The sequence below is a fragment of the Bubalus kerabau genome, unplaced genomic scaffold (assembly GCF_029407905.1).
Source record: "Bubalus kerabau isolate K-KA32 ecotype Philippines breed swamp buffalo unplaced genomic scaffold, PCC_UOA_SB_1v2 scaffold_50, whole genome shotgun sequence".
NCBI lineage: Eukaryota > Metazoa > Chordata > Mammalia > Artiodactyla > Bovidae > Bubalus > Bubalus kerabau.
Window position 1 is genome coordinate 504,471 of NW_026577904.1, and position 19,203 is coordinate 523,673.

Consider the following 19,203-nt stretch of genomic DNA (forward strand, 5'->3'; position numbering starts at 1 on the left):
ATTAAGTGGATAATTCTAGAGTAAAAAGACTCCGATTTGGAGAATCAGGAAAACTGTGAAGAAACAGTTTAAAATGAAACTGTGAGATGTTTTAAAATTACTGGACAGCAAAAAATTCTGGAAGGTATAGAAGGAAAATGCTACTTTACTAGCCTTTGCTGAAAAAGGTATTAACTATTTGATTCTGGAGACAAACCAAAAAGAAAAGGATGTAGGGTATGGTTTCCAGGGCCTTCACCTGATACTCTACCATTCCCTACCCTCCATCATTTTTTTAAACAGAGCTTCATGGTGGCAGAGGACATGGTGCCTGACGTTGCTGGACTCCTGGGGGTGCAAGTGCGCTGTACCCCGAGTTTCAGTATGCAAGCACAACAGACTAACATGTGGCCAGTGGCCCTGTGTAAGGATAATCTGTCAAGATATCCCAATGGTGGGATTCCAACTGGAAGTAAGTCTATTTTTTCCTGTAGGTGGGAAATAGACTACCAGAAATTGAGGATGTGTAGGTGATGAAATTCTAGCCCAAACCAAAGAACACTGTTGGGTATGAATGCAGATTAAGAATGAAAGGTACAACAATAGGAAATACAGATGTAGGTAATGAAGGGCTTATATGGTTCCCTCCTCTTGGTGATTCCTATGTTCTCCTGTATAACCATAGCACAGTGTTTGGAAGTCCTAAAATAAATATTTGAAGATTAGGAGAGGCACTGGGTATCTTCTGTTTGTTCCTCTGGCTCTTCTGTTCCCCAGAGGGCTGGCTTATAAGGACTGTATAAACAAGTTCCTTTGGAGGCAAGAATATATACAGTGGAGAAAAGACAGCTCTTCAATAAGTGATGCTGGGAAAACTGGACAGCTACGTGTCAAAGAACGAAATCAGAACATTCTCTAACACCATGTACAAAGTTAAATTCAAAGTGGATCAAAGATCTAAATATAAGACCGGATACTATAAAACTCCGGAAAACTCAGGCAGGACACTGACATAAATTTCAACAATACCTTTTTGGAACCATCTCCTAGAGGAATGGAAATAAAAACAAAAATAAACAAATGGGACCTAATTTAACTTAAAAGCTTTTGCACAGTAAATGAAACCATGAACAAAATGAAAAGATAACCTAAAGAATGGGAGAAAATATTTGCAAACAATATAATCAATAAAGGATTAATATCAAACATATATAAATGGCTCAATATATAAAAAAAAGGACAACACAATAAAAAATGGGCAGAAGATCTATATAGACATTTCTCCAAATAAGACATACAGATGGGCAACAGGCACATGAAAATATGCTCAACATTGCTAATTGTTAGAGAAACGCAAATCAGACCTACAATGAGGTATATTACCTCACACTGGTCAGAATGACCGTCATCAAAAAGTCTACAAATAATAAATACTGGAGACAGTGTGGAGAAAAAGGAACCCTCCTACACTGTTGGTAGGAATGTAAATTGGTGCAGCCAGTATGAAGGACAGTATGGAATTTCCTGAAAAAACTAAAAATAAAGTTACCATCAATTCAGTTCAGTTCAGTCGCTCAGTCGTGTCCGACTCTTCACAACCCCATGAATCGCAGCACGCCAGGCCTCCCTGTCCATCACCAACTCCCGGAGTTCACTCAGACTCACGTCCATCGAGTCAGTGATGCCATCCAGCCATCTCATCCTCTGTTGTCCCCTTCTCCTCCTGCCCCCAATCCCTTCCAGCAGCAGAGCCTTTTCCAATGAGTCAACTCTTTGCACGAGGTGGCCAAAGTACTGGAGTTTCAGCTTGAGCATCATTCCTTCCAAAGAAATCCCAGGGCTGATCATATGATCCTGCAATTCCACTCCTGGACATAAATCCAGAGAAAACTATAATTCAAAAAGATGCATACACTCCAATGTTCACTGCAGCACTCCTTACAATAGCCAATACATGGAAGCAACCCAAATATCCATTGACATTGGAATGGATAAAGAAGATGTGGTATACTTATACAATGGAATACTACTCAGCCATAAAAAGAATGAAATTGGCAGCAACATGGATGGACCTAGAGATTTTCATACTAAGTGAAGTCAGTCAGACAGAGAAAGACAAATATCATATGATGTCATATATATCTGGAGTCTAAAAAAGTGATAAAACTGAACTTATTTACAAAAGAGAGACTGACAGACATAGAAAACAAATTCATAGTTTCCAAAGGGGAAATGGGGAGGGAGAGATAAATTAAGAGTTTGGGATTAGTACAGATACACTGCTGTATATAGCATAAATAACCAACAAGGTCCTACTGTATGGCACAGGGAACTATATTCAATATTTTGTAATAACCTATAAGGCAAAAGAATCTGAAAAAGAATATATATGTGTATATATATGAACTGAATCACTTTTTACTGTACACCTGAAATGAATACATTGTAAATCAACTATTGTTCAATTTAAAAATATGAATATAAAAACATATTAACCAATATAATATATAATATGTGATTATAAAAGTATAATAATATAGATTTGTAAAGTTTCTCATTTTATTAAATTTTAGCAGGATTAAAAATAACAAGTTCCTTTGCCCTCTGGCCTTTGGTTGTCTTGGTTAATAGGGAGGATCAGCAAGAGATGGCAGGCCAGGAGGAAAATGAGCTCAGAATCTTTAAGAAACCTGCTATGGTAAACTAAACATGATGCCATTTTTTTTTTTTTTTTCTTTTTGCTGTTGAAGGGTGAAGTCTAATTCCTATCTCCCCTGTAATCAGGACTGGCCTAAGTAACTTGCTTGAACAACTGAATGCAGTAGAAGTGACATTTTGAGGCTTCTGAGGCTAGATCATCACAAGCAGACTTACAGACCCCGCTGCTTCAGTCTCTTGGAGAACTCACTCTTGGAGTTCTGAGCTGTCTTGTAAGTAAGAGGTCAATTACACTGAGACTTCCCTGCTGGAAGGACCCACAGGGAGAGAGCATGGAGAGAGTGATGCTGGCCACCCGCTAGCCGTTCCAGCCCTCTGAGGCAGATATGTGAGTGAGGACAAGGTCTTGGAGGACATGGCAGTCCCAGCAGATATCTCGTGAAGAAGAACCAAAGGAGCCAGCCAACGGCTTTACTGAGGCCCCAGATATATATGACCCCTGTTGTGCTGGCTCAGACAGCTCCAGCTGCTCCAATCACCCCAGCCGAGGCTCCAGGATTTTGTGAAGCAAGAATAATCTTACATCCCTGCTGTGCCCTGCCAGAACTAGTGACCCACAAAACTGTGAGCACAGTATGTGATTATCGTTTCACAGCAATAAACAACCAAACACCTGGTAACCTCCTAGCTGGGTGAGCCCTGATAGACTCTGTCCCTCTGCCAAAGACTCTTCAAGACAGCCTCTCCATAGAACCACTCTCGCTTTACAGCCTGCAGGAGGGAATGACTCCCCGCCATCATGCACTGTACTATCTTTTGTTATGGGCTTTTGAAAATCTTGTCCACCTTTCAAAGTAAAGTCCCCTAACTAAATTCTCCTGAATCACCTAGTTTGAGAGTGTTATCTGTTTCTTGTCAGGATCTTGGCTTATAAACCAGACTTGATATATATATATACACATCTCAAGATTTATTAAAGAGCAGAGGAGAAAGCTACAGTCTATGTAAGGAGGTTCAAAATTATGCTTTAGAAAGCCACAAATTAACAAAACAGCACATGTACATACTTATATCAGGTAATTAGCATGTTACCCTTAATGAAATGTTTTAGAATACTTTAGAAGAGACTAGGTGTTTAAGACTGTCCTTAAGGTTTTCTGGATTCATTGAGTCTTACTCATTCTTTTGCTTTCTGTGGAAATTGGTCATTTTCTGGTACTGTGTTATTTTATTTAACAGTTTTATGTCACACTTTCTATATTCCAGGCACTCTGGAATAATATACAAATAATAATTCACTCAATCCTCCTAATAACCCTATCAGCCGTGAGCTGCTATCATCGCCATTTTACAGATGAAGACACTGGGGCATGCAGAGATTATATTAATGGGCAAAGGGCTCACAGTAAGTGGCAGAGCTAGTGACTGAAGCCACACAGTGCAGCTAGAGGGTATGCACTCTTTGCCACTGTGTTATACTGTGAGGTCTTGTCAGGATTATTTGTAAAAGTGTGGGAGTGTTTAAAGAAAACAAAAATAAGGATTGTATAGAACTTCCAAGCTAGTAACAGTAGAGAGCCATTACCTTTCCCTGGACTGAAGGAAAGGGAGAAGTTACCAGACATCAAGGGAGCTGTTTGTACAGGGTATCTGACAAAAGTTGGTAGCATTTAGGGAGAGATGCAGATAGCCAAAGATGACCCAGTGGAGGAGAAGGAGGGTGAATACACACTCTCATCTCATTGTCCCATGCCCTTCGATCTTCTGCTTATCTAACCCACCTGAAGCCAAGTGGCCAGGGCAGTCCACGTAGGTCAGCCTTCCAAGACTACAGAGCAGGGTGCTGGTGAGAATGGTGGAGGATGGGTCTGGACAAGCAAATAGAAGATAGCCAACACACCAAAATCTTACCGAGGGTCAGGTTAGGGTGGTGTAAGGCGAGAAGGGTGTTTTGGAGAATTACCAGGTGTTCCATGTCGAGCTCTAGATGAGTGTGGCTGGGGCTCGAAATGCAACCATTTACAGACTTTATGTTGTACCATATGACATTACCATTTTTATAGGTAAAATACCTGGAAAAATTGTCAATTTCATATAGTTCAACCTAATAGTCTGTGTATTTTCCCATAGAGTTGCTAATAGATAAACGACTCATACCAGATGACTAAATATGTTGCTTCTCACTTGTCAGTTAGGGTTGTTAAACAGAATGGGTATTCTAATTGGACTACATGAAACATTTTTTTCTTTTTTGGTTGTTCAGGGATGAGTCATTGCTCTTCTCTGTTACCATGTCTTGGTCAGAACCACCCTAGTCTATCCTGACAGGTCACTCTAACTCCAGATTTCTGTCCTGGTCCCAATCTCTCTAAGGCTCCAAGGTTCTTCATGCACATTTCTCGTATGGGTTTTTAAGCAGCAACAGTAAGGAGTGAGTGTCAAAAGGAATCTATCCTCCTAGGTGCCCCCTCACTATATTCATGTAACTAGGAAAATCACTTTTATTAGTTCCCTATGGCTGTGGTGAGTGGCTTAACACAAATCTATTCTTTTATACTTCTGGAAGTCAGAGGGCTGAATTAAGTCTCACAGGGCTAAAATCAGTGGGACTAAAACTGATGTGTCTGCAGGATTGGTTCATTTTGGAAGAGAATCCATTTCTTGCCTCTTCCAACTTTTAGAAGCTGCTAGAATTCCTTGGCTCATGTCCACATGGCTCCAACCTCTACTCCATTGTTGGCAAGGACCCACCAGAATGGAATTGTCTGGTCCCTGGGGTTCTTGGTAAATTGATGGTGGGATAGGGAGGGGAGGGCTGGGAATGAAGAAACTAAACTATACCAAAGGCAACCCACTCCAGTGTTCTTGCCTGAAGAATCCCAGGGACGGGGGAGCCTGGTGGGCTGCCGTCTATGGGGTCGCACAGAATCGGACATGACTGAAGCGACTTAGCAGCAACTTAGCAGGGAGGGGAGGGTTGGGGGTGAAGAAACTAAACTGTACCAATTACTACATTCTTTATTCTTTGCTCTTCACTAAAACAAACAAATAATCTTATAATACTATACAATAAAAGGATTTGTACCTACATGTTTCAATCCCTTTGATGGTTAACTTCTTTAATTAGGAGACTCCGTCAATGGGCATTTTCTAGAAGTCGCTAAACCCTTATGGTCTGTGTGCACGCATGCTCAATCGCTCAGTCGTGTTCAACTCTTTGTGACCCCATGGACTGTAGCCCATCAGGCTCCTCTGTCCATGGAATTCTCCAGGCAGGAATACTGGAGTGGGTTGCCATTTCCTACTCCAGGGAATCTTCCCAACTCAGGGATGGAACCCGGGTCTCCTGCACTGAGACTCCTGGGCCTATTTTATGTCAGGCATTGTCTCATGATCTTACATAGTTCATTGCATTTAAATCTTCCCTCCTTCAGTAAGGCAGATTGTCTTTCTATTTTATAGATGAAGTGATAAGGCTCAGGAATTTTTTCTAGCTGGTTATAAGAGACGGGTCTCTAGCCATATTATTGGTTTATAAGCATCAATTACGGTCACATTTAAATCAAGTGGCAAGTAAAGCAAGAGTATTGCTGGATGCTTGAATGCAGCTAATCTAGGAGCACAGCCAAGATGTTATATAATTGTAAGATGTAATGAGAGTTCGCATAGGTCCTATTTTGTTCTAATTAATCCCTCACTCCAAGCAAACCCTATTATCCAATACCCCAGCATATCCTCCTTAAACTCTCTCACCACCAAATCCCTGAACTATATATATATGTCAGTAATGTATGAAAGATGTGTAAAAAGTACCTTGAGTAAGGATGAGTGTGTGTGTGCTAAGTCACTTCAGTCATGTCCAACTATTTTTGACCCCATGGACTGTAGCCCACCAGGCTCCTCTGTCCATGGGATTCTCCAGGCAAGAATACTGGAGTGGTTGCCATGCCTTCCTCCAGGGGATCCTCCTGACCCAGGGATCAAACCCATGTTTCCTGCGGCTCCAGACTTGCAGGTAGATTCCTTGCCACTGTGCCACTGGGGAAGCCCAGGTAAGGATAGTGCTCGTTAAAGTTTGGTTGAATAAAAAGTTAGAAAAAAACATAATCTGAAATGCACAGTAACAAATACAGAAGGCAAATAAAATGTTTGCTACCATTCCAAAGTTACAGCCTTATTCTTTACCACTGAGCCTCCTGGGAAGCCCAGTTTAAAAAACAGCAGCCACAAAATGACCAAGTTGGTATATAAGTCCTTTTTGAAAAAAGGTTGAAAGCACACCATGAAACTGAAAGACAGGACTGCAAAAATCTCCTGACTGAAAGATTATGAAGCTACAGAACAACAATTCTGTATATATAGAAGAGTGCTCCCTCAAATTTTTCACTTGCTTTTGATTTTTGGAGAGCTGTATTTTATATATGAACAACAATCACCATTTGAAACAGACATTTCTGCTGCGTACAAGCATTGGTTTCTCCCTTCCTTCCAACAATACCTAGACTTTATTCAAGGTATCGTCTCTTCCCCATACCTCTTGTAGGTCTCAGGAGAACTTGACCTCATCACTCCAGGTTGCTCTGGCGGGCGGGTCTAGTGCACCTAAAGCTAATTGCCCCTCTAGACCAAGTGATGGGTGCTAGAGATGACATGTGACCCAGCTAACTGAAAAGAGGTTCGCAAGGGGCCTCTGAGAAAGACTTACCATCACAGTGAGAGAGATTCCTAGAGTAACCCTCTCTCTAGACATTATCCTGAAAATGAAACTTCTATTTAGAGTCAGGCGGGTCATGGTGGAGAGGTCTGACAGAATGTGGTCCACTGGAGAAGGGAATGGCAAACCACTTCAGTATTCTTGCCTTGAGAACCCCATGAACCGTATGAAAAGGCAAAATGATAGGATACTGAAAGAGGAACTCCCCAGGTCGGTAGGTGCCCAGTATGCTACTGGAGATCAGTGGAGACATAACTCCAGAAAGAATGAAGGGATGGAGCCAAAGCAAAAACAATACCCAGTTGTGGATGTGGCTAGTGATAGAAGCAAGGTCCGATGCTGTAATGAGCAATATTGCGTAGAAACCCGGAATGTCAGGTCCATGAATCAAGGCAAATTGGAAGTGGTCAAACAGGAGATGGCAAGAATGAACGTCGACATTCTAGGAATCAGCGAACTAAAATGAACTGGAATGGGTGATTTTAACTCAGATGACCATTATATCTACTACTGCGGGCAGGAATCCCTCAGAAAAAATGGAGTAGCCATCATGGTCAACAAAGGAGTCTGAAATTCAGTAATTGGATGCAATCTCAAAAATGACAGAATGATCTCTGTTCATTTCCAAGGCAAACCATTCAATATCACAGTAATCCAAGTCTGTGCCCCAACCAGTAACACTGAAGAAGCTGAAGTTGAATGGTTCTATGAAGACCTACAAGATCTTTTAGAAGTAACACCCAAAAAAGATGTCCTTTTCATTATAGGGGACTGGAAGGCAAAAGTAGGAAGTCAAGAAACACCTGGAGTAACAGGCAAATTTGGCCTTGGAATACAGAATGAAGCAGGGCAAAGGCTAATAGAGTTTTGCCAAGAGAACGCACTGGTCATAGCAAACACCCTCTTCCAACAACACAAGAGAAGACTCTACACATGGACATCACCAGATGGTCAACACCGAAATCAGATTGATCATATTCTTTGCAGCCAAAGATGGAGAAGCTCTATACAGTCAGCAAAAACAAGACCGGGAGCTGACTGTGGCTCAGATCATGAACTCCTTATTGCCAAATTCAGACCATCAATCATCAGGGAAAAGCATACCAAAACCATAATGAGATATCACCTTATACCTATTAGAATGGCTATTATTTAAAAAGTCAAAAAATAACATTTCTAGGTACTTTTGCCCTAAGCATCTTTGCCACAAGCATTTTGCCACATTTTTGCAGCAAAACTAATTGGCTATATGGCAATTTTTCTGTAAAAATAAAATGAATGGTTGATAGTTTGGTTTGATGTATAAAACGTGTGACAGATGATGATGACTTTGCACCAAAAGTTGTTTTTGTTTTTTGTTTTTGAAATACAGTACATTGGAGGAGAAAGAGGCCAAATACCCATTTCCCACAGAACTTTGGAATGCCGCTCAATGGACATGTGACAATAATATTCCAAGAAAAACCAATAGTGTGGAAGGTTTACACAACACAGTACAAAGCTCAGTTATAAATAGGCATCCTAATATTTGGAAAGTCTATCTAAATGAAGGAAGACATTTTAGTGAAAAAAGAAAATGTATGGTTCTGAACAAGGAGAAGGATCAACAAGCCAAAAAACAAAACAAAACAAAAAAAAAACAAAAAAAACCCAAAAAACCAGATATAAAATACTACGAAAATAGACCTGGAAGACAAGTGTTTTGGTACAAGCCAATAAATTTGTTTTGAGAAGTATTGCCATGAGTCTACACATATTTTAAAGGTATTCAAATATTTTGTATTTTGCAATAATCTATTCCTTTCTGATGTTTCCTGTTTACATTCTTTTTAATGTCCTTTTATTTTTTGTTACTTATCTTTTATGGCAAGACTGCCTTGTGGCTAAGTAGTTATGCGGCAAGAATGCTTGTGACAAAGATGAAGAAACCACCAGACATGAACACAGCACATGTTGGTGAGGATACAGAGAAAAAGAACCCTTATGGACTACTGCTGGGAATGTAAGTTAGTGCAGCCACTATGCAAAACAGTATGGGGGGGAGGAGGCCTTCCAGTCTTAATAACAGAAGTCCATGTGATCTAGCAATTCCACTTCTAGGTACTTGCCTAAAGAAAAAACAAAAAAACCACTAATTCAAAAACATACATGCATCCCCATGCTCATTGCAGCATTATTTACAATAGCCAAGTCATGGAAACAACTTAAAACTAACTGACAGATAAATGAATAAAGTACGGTATCATAAATAAATACAATGCGATATTATTCGGTCATAAAAAATGAAATCTTTCCATTTGCCACTGCCACTACGTGGATGGACCTTGAGGGCATGACGCTAAGTGAAATAAGTCTAACAGAGAAAGAGGAATACCATATGATTTTACATGTGGAATCTTAAAGAGAAAACAAGCTCATAGATCCAGAGAACAGATTTGTGTTTACCAGAGGTGGGGGGTGGAGCTCAGCAAAATGTGTAAAGGGGTAAAAGGCACAAGTACAGATTTTCAGTTACAAATAAATCACATGGATGTAATGTACAGCATGGTGACTATAATAAAAAATCATGTATTGCATATTTGACAGTTGCTATGACAGTAGGTCCTTTTTTTAAATTTTATTTTATGTTTTAACTTTACAATATTGTATTGGTTTTGCCATAAATCAAAATGAATCCGCCACAGGTATACATGTGTTCCCCAAAAGCACTCGTCACAAGAAAAGCATTGTTTTGGTAGCTCTGTGTAGTAATGGACGTTAACTAGACTTCTTACAGTGATCATTTTGCAGTATATACAAATAACAAATCACTATGTTGTGTACCTGAAACTAATACAATTTCCTATTTCAATTACACCTCAATTAAGAAAAGAGAAAGTGAACACTCATTTCAAGAGGCTTTGAAAATTCTGAGCAGGAGGATGGACATAGGACGCTCAGGAAAGGCCTGGTTGAGAAGTGACATGAGAGGGAAACGTGAGAGGATAGCTTGTTCAGAAATAGCAATAAGGTCATTATGGCTGAAGCGGACTGATGGAGAAAGTGGTAGGAACATTCGCTGCCTCTTACCTGGATTACTACGGTAGCTCCCAGACGAATTTCACTGTTTCAACTTTTGCTTCTTCCCCAACCCCATGGGTTGAGAGTAGTCTCTGTGTGTGTATAGTATGGTATGGAGGTACAGGTGGGGATGGGTAGGCAAAAATAAAAACACTGAAATTAGTTAAGAGGCTATTTCAGTAATCAAGATGAAAGAGGATGGGGATTCAATCCATAAGTGAAGATGAGGAGAAGTGTTCATATTCTGGGTGTTTTGAACATGGAATCAATAGGATTTCTTGGATAAGAGAAGAGAGAAGTTTGGATAAGAGGTATGAGAGAAAGATGTTAAAAATGACTCTAAATTTTGGTCTTGTGCAACTCTTAGGATAGAGTTGCATCAACAGAGAAGGGACAGTATGTGGGTGGAGCAAGTTTCTGAAAGAGTCAAGATTTCAGTTTTGGAACACCTTGTACTTAACGATTTCTATTTTAAAAACGCAAACTAAGTATAGGAATTAACACATGGTCTCTGTTGCTGACTTGATGAGATACATCTTTTACTTAACACCAGTACAGACACCAATCTGCCAAAACTTTGCATTGTGGATAGCTAAAGATATTAAGAAAAAGCCAGAATTAAACAGATGCTATTTGTACTATTATTTAATTTGCACTTTCTCTCCCATTTTCCAAAAATCTTACTGGTTTTTAGAACTTGCCTTTTTGTGTGTGTGGATTAAGGACCTTGCTCAAAGTATTTTTTGAACCTGTTTTACCAACCAACCAACCAACCCAACCCACAAAATCACAACCAAGAGAACAACAAAATTGTCTACTTGTCTTCTTATGGAATGAGTAATCATTCTTCAGTCTTCTGCTTTTAAAATTCACACCCAGGGCTGACACATAACTGTGAATTAAATAGACTGCTTTCCTCCAGCAGTTGAAGAGGTGATGGAGGCAGCTGGGAGAGCACTAGAGACTGAGGAGAGGAAACTACAGTCCTCAGAGATGAGTCTACACAGAGGAGTGTGGCTGTGGCCTGTCATCCTGGGCATACCCTGGACTCTTTTCCCGCTTCCTTTGAAGTGAGATGTGGCCATGTAACTGAGTTCCAGCCAGTGGAATATGACTATTAGTCACCTGTTCTATTTCCAGGTCTTGTCTAGGAAACCTTTCCACTGATGATATTTATTCCTTTCCCTTTTGATTGACTGAGGCCTAGTCTGCCATACTGGAAACAACATGCTGAAAAGAACACATCCTAAACTGGAGAAATGGCTGGATGGCATCACCGACTTGATGGACATGAGTTTGAGTGAACTCCAGAGTTGGTGATGGACGGGGAGGCCTGGCGTGCTGCGATTAATAGGGTCGCAAAGAGTCGGACACGACTGAGCGACTGAACTGAACTGAACTGAACTAAAACTGGAGAAGCCTGGGTCTCTGAAGTTTGCTCAGACCATCCACGAACTAAGAACTTCAATTTTTGAACTTGAGTGGGAAATAAATCTTTACTGTAGTTGAGCTAGTGCACATTTGTGTGTTTATTTGTTATAGCAGCTAATGGCCTCAAATCTAATCCTAAGAGAGAAATAGGGGTTCAAAACATACTTACTGCCCACATTTTCCTATTTAACTCTCCCATTTGTAGCCAGTTATTTCCTTCAAATCCCCTATAAGTTTATAGTTGAGGAGTGGAATTACAATTACATACCTTTAAATGCAGAGCTTAAATTAAACTCACGGAACATTCCATATACTATAATACTGACTTAGGCAAGAATTCAAAGATGTAAACCTTTGAGGCTTGAGAAACTGGCAGCATTACTGAGATGTTCAGTTTTCCCAATTTGATTTGCACTGCCAGCCCCATCTATTTACTGAGTGCATGGTGGTATTTAGAGATCTAATTCAATGCTCTATTTGAAATTTTCTGATCATGCTTTTGAATCATAGCCTTTCTCAAATATTATATCCTTACTAGTGCAGTATATGGCACCCCACTCCAGTACTCTTGCCTGGAAAATCCCATGGTTGGAGGAGCCTGGTAGGCGGCAGTCCATGGGGTCGCTAAGAGTCGGTGGCGACTGGGCGACTTCACTTTCACTTTTCCCTTTCATGCATTGGAGGAGGAAATGGCAACCCACTCTAGTGTTCTTGCCTGGAGAATCCCAGGGACGGTGGGGCCTGGTGGGCTGCCGTCTATGGGGTCGCACAGAGTCGGACACGACTGAAGCGACTTAGCAGCAGCAGTGCAGTATATATTTTTAAAAGTTTCCTTAGAAGTTTTTTTTTTCCCATTTTTAATATATCCATTCCTTGTCTCTAGAGGCATACAGTGTAAAGCCTATATTTTCAAATTTCATATACACATGTCCTTCAGAAAAAAATAAAGTTTTTTCCAACATAGGGTAATCTTCTGCAATGACTCCATGTTAAATATATATTCTTTAAATTAAAGTACAAACTTACAAAATGGTGTGGACTTTCTAACCTTGGACTGAGAGGAAAAATATAAGTAAATTAACATTCTATAAGGAAATAAAAATACTTGAAGATTTTTGTCTACAAATGTAGATACCAAGGGTAAAAATCTTCCAGTATTTAAACTCTGGTTTAGTACCTGGTATACTATGATAATATATGAGCAGTGACAGGCTCCCCTTCCTCAAATATCTCCTCTAAAAATATGATACAGAGTCTCTATGTCCTGCAATATTCCAAATAGTAGGAGTAGTAGTAAGAAAAAAAATTTATAATAAAAATAAAGTTTTACTGAACACTATCATGTGTCAGGGATTATGTAAAGCACTTTTTTTTAATGACTCTTTTAAGGTAATTCTCACAATGACTCTATGAAGAGGCAGATATTATTTTCTAATTTTCCAGTGAGGAAGTTGAAGCACAGATAAATTTAATGACTTGTTCAAGGTTACATTTAGTATGTTGAGAGAGCAAGGAACTGAACAATTTGGCAGTCTGGCTCTATAACCCATACTCAATATTCCTGGAAAAGCTAATATATTAAGCCCCTTTCATCAAGTGCAAACTGATTCACCATTTTTACTAATGATAGACATATTAGGTGTTAAAATAATCATGCAAGAAATTAAAATAAGAAATTATTAGTACTTATCTTTATATTAATATATATATACTTATGGTTATTCTTATATAATTATAGCTGAACTTATAGTACTTATGAGAAATGTAGTACTTACACTAATACATTAATGCTATATACTATATATAAAACTAAGTCATGGTTTAAATATTATAAAATTTTCAATTTATTATTACCTAAAAATATAGCCAAACCTTAAATATTGAGATATATATATATATATATTATACCTACACATAAACTATACTATATGCTAATACATTATACTAAAGAAACCATGACTCATATAAATAATAATCAATGTAAATACAATTAAATAAAATATAAAAACCATGACTTTGTCCTAATCTGGGGAAAGCTCAGATTTATGTGAAACATATGAAATACATGAGATAAAAATACATTTTAAAAATACATCTCTAAAAATGAACTTTTTTGGAGGACCTTAGGTGATTTAATGTTCTTAAATATCTTCAAAGTGGTAAATATATAATATTTATAGTAATATTAAACTATAATGTCAAAGATACATATTTAATTTCTAGGACAGAAAGCTTCTTGAAGGCAAATCATTTAAAAAATCTCCAGCACTAGTCCAGTGTCTAGTATAGTTCAGATAAAGGAATAACTAACAATTAAAGAGTTGTATTAGTCAGGGTTCTCCAGACAAACAAGACCAACAGAATACATACAGACATATAAGAGGAGATTTATTGTAGGAATCAGTTCATGCAGTTATGGAGAGACAGGAAAGCTGGTTGTATAACTGTTTGAGCCCAAAGGTCTGAGAACCAGGGGAGTTGATGGTGTTAAGTCCCAGAGTCATAAGGTCCAAGAACCAGGAGCTCTGACCTCCAAGGGTAGGAGAAATGGATGTCCCAGCTCCAGAAGAGAGAGAAGTGCCTTACCGTTAGCTTTTTGTTCCATTCTGGCCCTCAACTGATTGGAAGATTCCCACCTGCACCGGTGAGGGTGGATCTCTTCTTAGTCGACTAATTCAACTGGTAACCTCTTCTGGAAATACCCACACAGCCACACCACCAAATAAGTTTTGCCTGGCATTCCCTGAGCCCAGTCAAATCGACACCTAAAATTAACCATCACAAGAGTGTTTTCAAGTGAAGGTCCATTTAGACCTGTTTCACATCAATGAATAATAAAAGTGATTCATCATCTAACAAATTTATTATCTATATTAATTCATTATGTCCCTATAGAAGTGAAACGTTTGATCTATAATATTTTTCACATTGTTAATCTGATTATCAGCCATTTTCTTTATAGCTCATAAAGTCAGCGATAGGTTAGTTCAACTAAAAAAATCATGGTTCCTAAATTGGTAATTTTGGAATTAACAAAATGATATTGTATAGCTGAGCATGATAACTAGAAAGGCATATTTGAGAGCTGTGCTAATACAGTGGCTATGCGCTACATGTGGCTATTTAAATTTAAAAGAATTAAATTAAAACATTAGTTGCACCAGTGGTAACTGCATCGAACAGTACAGATATTTCCATCATCACAGAAGGTTCTCCCAGACATTGCTATTCTAGAGAAAGAATGTATAATCTGAGTCAATTATTGTGTTTTTGTTCAGTTGCTAAGTCATGTCCAACTCTTGTCTTCTCAGTGTTTATCCAATGACTTAACTGGCATGAATCTGAAGTCTTGCCTCCCTCTTGCTCTAGAGCTGGAGAAGGCACTAACCATGGCGAAAGTATACCTAACGGAAGCAAGAAGGAAATTAAAGGCAAGAAGCAGGATAACATATAAATTCTGCCATCAGCTTTTCTGAGATCAAGAAATTTGTATATAATACACCATAGTTATTTAGTCTTACAGCTTTTGTGAGCAAAAATGTCCTTGAAGGAGATACAATAGAACTATGGAGGATTATGTGACCTGTCAGTTGGGTGAACAACCTAAAATCAAATAGTGCAGACAGAAAAAGGCATTAGGAAAAACAAATATGAAAGGATATAGGTAAACCCCAAACCATTTAGTAGCAATGTTATCCAACTGCTGCAGAGGATGGAATTTTCCCTTGATGCTTCCACACTTAGAGGATGGGGATTCCTGCTGCTTTCTTCCTTTCAGCAATCAGCCTTTGAGGGGTCTCTTGATGTCTAGGTTTCCCAGTACAACTACCAGCTCTTCTCTAGGTACTACCCTTGTACTTTGAACTTTTCAACCTAGGATTCCGTTCTCAAACTGAGTCTAACAAAATGACTAATTACATCCAAGGCAATGACACAATATCAGCTATTTAAATGTTCCAGAAAAGTTCCTATTTCCATTACAAACAAAGTCATTCCTAACCTCTCGCTGACCTAGTTAATGTAGGTTCATTGTAATTAGATCTCTTAACAGTTACCATCTTTTCTTTTTCAAGCTGCATTTTAACCTGTCTCTTTTTCAAACAAAATGTAATAAATATTAGATTTAAAATATTCACAAAGACAAGCAAAAAGAAAAAGGTGTTTGCACATGAGTGGGGACATAATTCACTGCAGTGTTTAATCTTTATCTTTTTAAAACAAACTCTAGCTTTGGGAGGAATACTGCAGGAAATAGAAAATGGAAACAATGTCTCACATGCTTCTAAATGCAGCTGAGATATTTTAAATAAAATATTTAGCCATTTAACCAAAACTTTCACTTTTCATCACCAAGCAATTCTGACAATATGAATTGTCTATATATTGCATTGTGCAACATGCATCAATTTCATTTTGAGAATAATCAATGGAGAATATACGCAAGAGTATTTTGGCAAGTCTTATTTTGGTGGCTTATTTTGAACCAAGAAAAAAATAATTAAAAATTATAACTTTTACTTTCCCTTCTTAGGCTGCTGTTTACAGTCACTTGCTGGTCATACACCTGGCATAAGACATGTGAGGCCACACTGAGCATACCTCAAAGAAGAACTTTGAGCCTCCTGGAATTAATTTCTGATACATATTTTCTTTAATAGAAGGAGATATTTAATATTTTCTAGTGGTACTGTGGTGTTGAGCTTGGGAGGATGATAATTTTTCCAGAACATCAGTAAGTTATACACTTGATTCAGACCTAGTATATATTTCAATATTTTTACTAACATGGAGGGATGGATGAGATAATAAAATGACTGGGTAGTGTGTAGCGGAAGGCCACATTTGAACTATGCTTATTGCCAGAGTTCAGATCTTTGCTGGAACATGTCTATAGGTTGTTTGAAGTCTCTTTGAATGAAGAAAGTAGAAATCTCCTTGGAAAGATCCTTAAAAAAAGAGAGAAATTTAGGTATGACAAAATTATCCCTATAACAAAATATTCACTAGTGGAGTTTCAGTTGTGAATACAACCATGCTGGTCTGGCTCCAATTTAATTCCTGGGGGGAATGGGGCCCATGCTCTCTGCACCTCCAGTTAGCATTTTTTAAAAATAATAAAAGTCTTCTCAAGGTTGTTGCTCCTCATTTAAGGTCCAAAGAATCGGTGTTATACACTGTCAAAGGTGTAGACTGACACTTACATGCAGATCATCTTCCAGTTCCTTCTTTTTCACACTAGGTGACAATCTTCAATCAAGTCAGACAACATTCAAAGCCCTTAATCTGTTATGGAGATGATGACAGACATAGTCTCTTCCATGAGAACAGTTATGGTCTCTCAGAGAAGACAGATCTCAAAAACAAGTACAACCGTAATTATACAATCACAAGAAGGTAAGAATACATGAGAGGGGATCTAATCTAACAGGAGACTGATAAGGAAATCCTTAGGGTGAGATTTAAGTCGATAGCTACAAAATGAGTCCAGTTAATCAGGTCAGTGGAATACAGAGAAAACATTACAAAGAAGAGCACATGCAAAGACCGGTAGCAAGAATGAATCTACTGTGGTTAAGAACAGAAAGAAGCTAGCGTAGCTGCTGTAAACAGATTGAAAAGGAGGACAGAGGGAGATGAGGCTGCAGAGGCAGACAAGGACAAAATAACAGAGGGCTCTGTCAGCCATAAAAAGGGTTTTCATTCAATTCTAAGAGTAACGGGAAGTCCTAAGAGGGTTTTGAGTAGGAAGTGACATGATTAGGTTTGCTTTATTACAAGTCCACTTTGACTGTTTGTTGCTGAATGGATCACAAGGTAGCCAGAATGGACATGTGGAGCTTACTGCGACAACCAAGCCAAGAGACATTCGTGACTCTAGGTTAGAGTGGTAGCTCTCAAAGTGTTGTCCATGGAACCCTAGGAGGCCCAGAGATGCTTTTTTGAGGTCTGCAAGGTAAAAATCATTTTCATAACAAAACTAAGATGTTATTGACCCTTTAAATTGGCTTGATATTTGCGATGATGGTACAAAAGCAATAGTGGGTAAACTTCTGGAAATTTAGCTCTAATTAAGACTTAGAGTCACTGAATTCTTTATCTTAACATATTCTCATTGGAAACTGCAAGTTTTATTTAAGAATTTCCTTGATGAAGCAGAAACATCACTGATTTTATTAAATCGCATCCTCAGGGACACATATTTTTAATGTTATGTGACAAAATCGTGAAACATATTGCAAAGGGAGCTTAAAGTTACTGCCAGCTTCCCATAGCAGATGCTGTTTTTCTCTTTGTGGTAGCAGAGGTCAGTTGCTCAGTTTACCAGAGGGCTAAAGAAAGACAGCATGAGAGATTAGATGCTCTAAAGGAAGAGATATAAAGACAATGCAGGCATATATAAATATATCTATGGGCATTTATGAGTCACTCTGCAAAGCTATTTAACCTCCCGGTTTTGCCTGTTATGTAGTCACAGATAGGCTCTCAGGGTGACCCCAGAAAGTCATTGTTGAGTATTAACAATGATGTACTAGAGTGGGCTCATCACAGATCAGGAAAATGGATTGTGTTCGTCTTTTCCCAATTCCACATTCGATGATGTCAGGTTGGTAGACCGAGATCAGACACGATGGTGTTCTTTGTGTGCATGCTAAGTTGCTTCAGTCGTGTCCGGCTCTTTGTGACCCATGGACTGTAGCCCACCAGGCTCCTCTGTCCATGGATTCTCCAGGCAAGAATATTGGAGTGGGTTCCCTTCTCCAGGAGATCCCTTCTCCAGGGGATCTTCCCAACCCAGGAATCAGACCCATGTCTCTTATGCCTCCTGCACTGTCAGGCAGGTTCTTTACTACTGGGAAGCCAGGTGTTATTTACCACCACGTTAATGAACAAACAAATGGGGCCTCTTTGATTTTAAAACCCTGGAGAGCCAGTTGTTAAACATTTACCAGCATACCTCTGGTCCAGCCAGGTCTCTAAATTCCTTCTCCCTCTCATGTTCCCGAGACAAATAAATCATCAGCTCTCTCCATCAATCCCCATTCATTTAATAATCTTTGTTTTAAAAGAGAATAGGTGATAACAGTTGGCATTGTTAAATGGAAACATTTGGCATACATGTTCAACAAATATTTGTCGAATGCTGATAACTGAATAAAATGTGGGTCAAAAAAGGCTAAGAATATATATCTTAATTGTTATTGATGTAATATATTGTCTTCCATAGCACATATTTTGAATATAGCATTTATATCATATTAGAGTTACTTGTTTAAATACAAATGCCAAAAATCTAGCTATTGAGATAAGTGATAAAGTCCCTGTGTTCTTTATTTCCAATTTACTTTTATGAAAATATATTT

General features: G+C 38.7%; 1 long non-coding RNA gene across 1 annotated transcript; it reads left to right on the plus strand.

Moving 5' to 3' along the window:
- Window positions 1–9,008: 9,008 nt before the first annotated feature.
- Window positions 9,009–11,893, plus strand: LOC129640866 (uncharacterized). The gene is made up of 3 exons (XR_008709004.1): window positions 9,009–9,115; window positions 9,223–9,353; window positions 11,337–11,893. It is a non-coding gene; the product is annotated as an uncharacterized LOC129640866 (long non-coding RNA).
- The last annotated feature ends 7,310 nt before the right edge of the window (window positions 11,894–19,203 follow it).